Raw genomic sequence first — 7130 nt, 5'->3', positions numbered from 1 at the left:
TCTGGAGCCATCCTGCCAGCCATGACCCAGAGCCCAGCAGTCCCCAGAGCCCAGCAGTCCCCAGCTCTCTGCTCCCAGGGCCACATGTCCCAGCAGGAGTGTCTTGTGTTTTGACCCAAATTTGCTCAGAGTGAGGCTCTGCGTGGTGAGAAGCCCACCCAGTGCACACGCTTGGACCAGCCACCAAGACCCGTGTGTGCGTCCTGGAACTGCCACCCCTGCTGCGAGACCCAGGGCAAGGGGCTTCAGCTCTCTGAGCCTTGGTTTCCCTCTTCTGTGAGGTAGATAGAGGCGGTGGCCGACCTGGGGCTTGGGGTGGCTGCAGAGCTGTGGGAGGAAGGCTGATAATGTGACCCCTGCTTGGCCTCAGAGGGGCTGTCAGGCCGCCTTGGCCCAGCTCTGTGGACTCCAGGAGTGGAGGCGTTTGGCTGCCGGCATGAAGAGAGCAGGGGCACAGAAGAGGGTCCAGCAGGGACCTGGCTTCCAGTCCCAGTGAGGGCACCGTTAGCCATGTGGGCTGGGGCTTGGGTTCTAAACGGAGCTCCTCCAGACTCGGTTCTGCCCTGTCCAGGGAGACGATAAACCTCGCTCAGTGGCAGCCAGGCTTCCTGAAGAACCTACTGTGTGCCCAGCACTGGTGGGATTCAAGGCGCTGCACTCAGGCACCACGCAAAATCAAGGGAAACCCGAGCGGCGTGGCCCAGGGAGCTGGGGCTGAGCATGGGGGGATGCGGAGGACGGTGGGCATGGAGGGCTGGGAAACTCGGCTGCTTCTTTTTCTTTTCTTTTTTTTTTTTATAGACGGAGTCTCACTCTGTCGCCAGGCTGGAGTGCAATGGCGTGATCTCGGCTAACTGCAACCGCCACCTCCCTGGTTCAAGCAATTCTCCTGCATCGGCCTCCCAAGTAGCTGGGATTACAGGCACCCGCCACTGCGCCCAGCTCATTTTTGTATTTTTAGTAAAGACAGCGTTTCACCATGTTGGCCAGGCTGGTCTCAAACTCCTGACCTTGTGATCTGCCTGCCTCAGCCTCCCAAAGTGCTGGGATTACAGGCCTGAGCCACCACGCCCTGCCTCAGCTTCTTTTTATAAATGGACTTTATTGAGGCATAATCTATACAATAAAATCCATCTGTTTTAAATGAGTTTGCCACAGGTATCCACCCTCATCACCACCGCTGCAATTGAAATAATCAACGCATTTCCCCCTTCCCTGCCAGTTCCCACTCCAGCTCTGAACGCCGCTGCTGGATGCTCGGTCCCATATTTTTGCCTTTCTGGAATTTCATGCCAGTGGAGTCACTCAGCTCGTAGGCGCCGTCCCGTGCCTGGCTTCCTTCATCGGCATCATGTTTTTGAGACCCTTCCAAGCTGCTGCGTACATGGGTCATTCTTTCCTGATGAGGAGCGTCCCACTCCAGGCTGACACCACGGTTTGTTTACCCAGCTCCTGTGGATGGATGTTCGGATCGTTGCCAGCTCGGAGTTGTTACGAATAAGGCTGCTGTGAACATTTGTGCACGTGTTCTCATTTCTCTTAGATAAATGCCTAAAAGTAGAACTGCTGGGTCACAGGGCAGGTGTTGACCCTAAGTGAGGAGCTGGTTTAGCCTCAGTTTCCATTTATTTATTTATTTATTTAGAGACAGAGCCTCGCTCTGTTGCCCAGGCTGGAGTGCAATGGTAGGATCTCAGCTCTCTGCAACCTCCGCCTCCCGGGTTCAAGTGATTCTCGTGCCTCAGCCTCCTGAGTAGCTGGGATTACAGGCTTGCGCCACCACGCCCAGCTGATATTTTGTATTTTCAGTAGGTATGGGGTTTCACCATGTTGACCAGGCTGGTCTTGAACTCCTGACCTCAGGTGACCCATCCGCCTCGGCCTCCCAAAGTGCTGGGATTACAGGCATGAGCCACCATGCCTGACCAGTTTCCTTATCTTTATAATGGGAATTAAAAAGTTGGACATGACCACAGCAGGTGAACGAATAAATAAAATATGATGTGTCCACACCATGGAGCATTATTTGGCCATGAAAAGGGAAGATGGCCCTTGACAACATAGGCCAGGACACAAGCCAGACACAAGGCCACGCACTGTCTGATCCCATTGGTATGAAATAACCAGAACTGGCAATCCATAAGGACAGAAAGCAGCTCAGTGGCTGCTTAGGGTTGGGGGCCAGGGGGGTGGGGAGCGCCTGTTCTTGGGGACAGGGTTTCCTTCTGGAGCAAGGTGAATGTTCTGAGAGGAGGTACACGTGGCTGCACTGCCTCACGACTGCACGCAGTGCCACGGAATTTACCCTTTAAAGCGGTGAAGTTCATGTCATTTGAATTTTGTCTCCATTTTCAAAAAGGAGGAGCGAAACTGCCCATTCTTTTTAGGATTGCTGCAAAGGTTACCCAAGATGGCGCAGGGAGCACTAGCCCAGGACCGGGCACACAGTCCCAGGGCCACAGCTGCAGGTCTTTGGGGGTTCCGTCTGCTCATTCCCGGCTCTGTCCCCATGCTGAGAACACTGCCTGCATGTGGGAGGCATGCAGCAAGTATGTGTTCATCAGGAATGGTTAGCTTCGGGACTGTCATTTCCTCAGGCCTCCAGGCAAAGCCCTGCCAGGAACACTTAGTAATGAGAATGTCTGCAGCATGACTGTGACCTTGACATCCATTATCTTCAAGAAATCTTCACAACAACCCCATCAGATGAGAATCTTTTAGCATTTGTTGCCGTTAAATCTTCCCATGTTTACAGAGAAGGAAACAGAGAGGGGTTAAGGAAGCTGTCCAAGGTCAGCCGCCAGCCAGCCCAGCCTGGCAACTCCCGAGCCCATGGGGCAGGTGAGCAGGCCGTGTGGTCAGCCAGCCCCGACTCCCGCCACGCACCGAGCCTGGTACGGAGAGGCCCACCCTTGACTCTGTGCAGAGGGAGGTTCTCTGCCCTACTCTTGGGCTAGATTTTCACAGAGATGAGGCTAGGAGGGGAAATTGTCCCTGTGGGTCTGTCCCGGAAAAGACTCTGGGCTCCCAGTATAGGGCAGGATGTAGCCTGCCCCAGGGTCCTCCGGCCAAGCCAGGACGAAGGCCCCATGGCGGCCTGGCCGGCAGGGATTTCCCAAAGGGTCTGACTTGGAGGGAGAGGAGGTAAGGAAAATGCAGCCAAAACCCAGCCAGGGAAACCTGCTTATGGCTGCCTGGGCCGGCCGCTGTCCCCAGGCAGCCATAGTGACTCTCCTGGGGCTTCAGCCACGGATTGGCCTCTCTTCCTTAGCCCTCGGTGGCCATGGGCGCACCTCGTTCTCATTCTTGGAATTCTCCTGAGATCTCACTCTTGACTGGCTCTCAGCCTGGCTGACCCCTCCCCAAGGCCATCATGCTGCTTCCTGCCTGGACTGGGGAAGGATCACCCTAGAGGCTTCCCCCTCCTCACTCCCCATTCCCCATTCCCAGCCCAACTCCCGAAGAATGCTTACCCCAATGACCCCATGAGCACGCTTCTGCCACATCCAGTTCTCCAAAACTCTGTTTCATGCATGTCACTCTCCTGCTCTCAAACTATCTGTGGCTCCCTAGTGCCCTCAGAGAGGCAGTTTGAAGACTGGCTAAAAGCAAGGACTCTGGAGCCAGGACATCTGGGTTTGAATTCTGACTCAGCTACTTACACGTCGAGCGATCCTGGGCAAGTCACTGACCTTGCTGTGCCTCTCTTGCTCCATCTGTGAAGTGGAATAAACACTGGGGCCTCCCACACCATTCTTGGCATAGTAAATGACTGACGGACGGAGCATGTTTAGAACAGCGTCGTTTTAAGGACTGTGGATGCTGAGGGCAGAGTCAGTTCGTCTCCTGGGTCTGGACCAGGCCACAGTGTCTGGGGTTCACCCAGCCAAAACACACGGCCCCCGCTGGCTGTCCCCATCACTGTCATGTCATCCTGAGCCTCCCGCTCCTGCAGTCACATTATCTTACAAGCTCAGCTCAACAGACACCCACACCCTGGTCCCAAGCAATCCGGTTACCCAACTTGATCCCCTTCCTTGGGCGTCTACACCAGCGCTTCTCAGACAGGAAGTGCACGTGAAGCCCCCTAAGCCCACCGGGAGGAGGAGCTGACTGTCATCTGAGCTGACCCCTGGACAGGCAACTCTGGGCAGGAGGCCCCTGTCCTGCGGGCTTTGTGACCACCCCTACCAGGAGTAGGCTCCATGCTGGTTGGAACCCAGCTCAGGGCCATTTATCAGAGTTAGGGATCTGTACAGTGAGAGGGCAAGGGCTCAACTGGGCTCTAGACTCTGCCCTCCCCTGCACTGCCCCAGCAGCTCTGTCATTTGTCCTGGGCAGCGCTCAGTAGCCTCACTTCCTCGCTCTGTGGCCCCCTCCCCTGCGTGGGGCCCAGAGCACCCTGCCCCAGCTAATGCTGCCTCACAGTCGCTTGCTCATTCATTTGATGTGCATTCATTAAATGCCCTCTGGGGCATGCCCAGGTCTCTGACCCCTCAGCTGTCCTGTGGCTATTCTCGGGACAAGCTTCCCTGTAGACGGTAGCTTCATCCTGTCCCCCACCCTGACCTCAGGGTCCTGAATCTCCAGCCCAGAAGTGTCAACCTTGACATCAACCCTGAAGGCTGAATGACAATTCCCAAAGGTGCCCCCTGTCCTAACCCCTCCCGGCACCTGCAACTGTGTTAACTTGGGTGGCCAAGGGACTCTGCAGACGTGATTTGGTGAAGGACCTGGATGGTGGGGGTGCGTCCTAGATTAGCCAGTGGAGCCGAAGAATCCCGGGGCCCTCAGAAGAGGGAGGCAGGGGCATCAGAGCCAGAGAGAGGAACTGGAAGATGCTCCGATGCTGGATTTGGAGAAAGAGGAAGGGGCCAGGAGCCAAGGAATTTGGGTGGCCTAGAAGCTGGGAACACGGGGACCTGGGGTCCTCAGAGCCTCTAAAAGGAAGCAGCCCCACCCACACCTGGATTTGAGCCCAGTGAGGGCCATGTCTGACTTGGGACCCACAGAACCACAGGAGAAGCAGCTGTGATGTTTCAGCCTCGAAGCTTGCCGTGATTTCTCAGGCAGCCATGGGACACTCACTCAACGTCCTGGACACCCCTGGCTGCCCCACCCCCGCTCCCACTGTACAGGGTTCTGGCCACGCCCACCCTCCTCCCTTCCCTACTCCCAGGCCCAGACCCCAGGCCCGAAGGAGGTCTTGGCTGCCCCAGCCTCTGGGCTCCGGGCCCTGCCTCTGGTCCTGCTCGCTTTCTGCCCTGGGCCATTGTTAGCACCTTATCAGGCCAGCACATCTCGCCTGCATCTAATTGGAATTTCCTCGGAGGCAGGAAACCTGGCACAGGCGTCTTTGCCTCTCCCACAGCGCCCAGTGTGGTGTGGGCTCAGATGGTGTCCCTGTGGCCTTCCTACTGGGTAAAGTGAGTTGCACACCTGCCCACTCTCTGCTAACCTCCTGGGGCTGCTTGATGCTCTTTCCCATGGCCCAGGAAGCCCTGGAGGTCGGCCCGCCCTCCCTCCTTCCTGCAGGGCCTCTGCCCAGGCAGCGGTCTCTGCCCGCAAGCGCTGCTCGGCCTTGTTCAGGGCTTGGCGTGGCAGGAGTGAGAAGCCACCTCTTCTGAGAGTGTCCCACACGGCACTCTCTTGCTGGAAATCATTTCATTATTGCTTGACTTTTTTTTTTTTTTTAGTCAGAGTCTCTCTCTGTCACTCGGGCTGGAGTGCAGTGGTGCGATCTCGGCTCACTGCAACCTCTGCCTCCCAGGTTCAAGCAATTTTCCTGCCTCAGCCTCCCCAGTAGGTGGGATAACAGGCACGCGCCAGCCCCCCCAGCAAATTTTTGTATTTTTAGTAGAGATGGGGTTTCACCATGTTGGCCAGGCTGGTCTCTTTGGCCAGGCTGGTCTTGAACTGGATTGTCCCAGCTATCCCGGTGGCCCTGGTGCTTGAGGCCGCAGTCAGCTGGGATTGCACCACTGCACTCCTGGCCTCATGATCCACCCGCCTCGGCCTCCCAAAGTGCTGGGATTATAGGCGAGAGCCACCGTGCCTGGCCTTTTTTTTTTTTTTTTTTAAATCCCTGAATCTTCTGAGGGTAACATGGTGCCTGCACCACTCCCAGGGCCCGTTTTGAGCAGGGGGTCCAAGTATCTCTCCCAGATGGGCCAAGGCAGCTGTTGCACAAAGGTGTTCCTGGCTCCAGCTGACCTCAGGGAAGTCAAGTCCCCTCCTGGGCTGGGGGTTGCATCTGGAACACGGCAACGCAAAGGCAGGCCTGGTGAGGACATAAGACGCCTGGTGGCACGCAGAGGACTTGCTCGGCTAACAGCAGCTGTTTCCCTTGATTCTCCAATGAGCGTCGAGGTGCCCCTCGATCCGCAGGCCAGGGAGGCTGTCGACTGATGAGATGTTTCCCCTGGCATGAAAGCACAGTCCACGAGGCGCTGTCCCATTTGGGCAGAGCCGAGGGCGAAGGAGACCCACAGCTGTGCAGACTCCCTGCCAGTGCGGATGGCCGCGTCGCAGGTGGGACAACAGAGCTCTGGAGGGGGATGCGCCTTGCTCAGGGCCACACAGCTGGCATGTCACAGATTCAGACTTCCATCCTGCTCTGTGCGACTTTGCCATGGCCCGAAGGAGAGGAGCAGGACTCAGAGGCATCTCAGAGGTGGACAGAGACTCCCAATGTGTGTGCAGTGGTTAAAGCTTCCCGTATACCTCCTGCTGTGGACAGAGACCCCCAAATCTGTGTGCAGCGGTTAAGGCTCCCTGTACACCTCCTGCTGTAACCAGAACCCCGCCGAAGAGCTCGTGTCAAGGTCCCCAGGCTGGCCAGGCAGGGCTGGGCAGAGCGAGGTGCTCCTGGTCATGGACAGAGGGACTCAGAAGGCTTGAGGGCTTGGAGAACGTTCCCTCCAGTTCCCCTGGGGAGAAACCAGGCCCCTGACTTCCACCCCAGCCCAGGTTCCTGCCCCAGCGAGGCTTTCTCATCAGCACGATCCGGGTCCCATTTGGAGCCAGGTCACAGGGAACACAGAGCAGCATCGGAAGTTTGGTGACAGGAAATGCTGTGACCTTGGCGGGGTTGGGAGGCTGCTGCTCTTGGCAGGGCAGGTCACACCCCC

This window comes from Aotus nancymaae, unplaced genomic scaffold (genome assembly GCF_030222135.1).
Source record: "Aotus nancymaae isolate 86718 unplaced genomic scaffold, 86718_ANA_hifiasm-v0.15.2.pri h1tg000030l, whole genome shotgun sequence".
In the NCBI taxonomy this organism is placed as follows: domain Eukaryota; kingdom Metazoa; phylum Chordata; class Mammalia; order Primates; family Aotidae; genus Aotus; species Aotus nancymaae.
The sequence above is the reverse complement of the archived record's forward strand: the minus strand, read 5'-3'. Positions refer to the sequence as shown.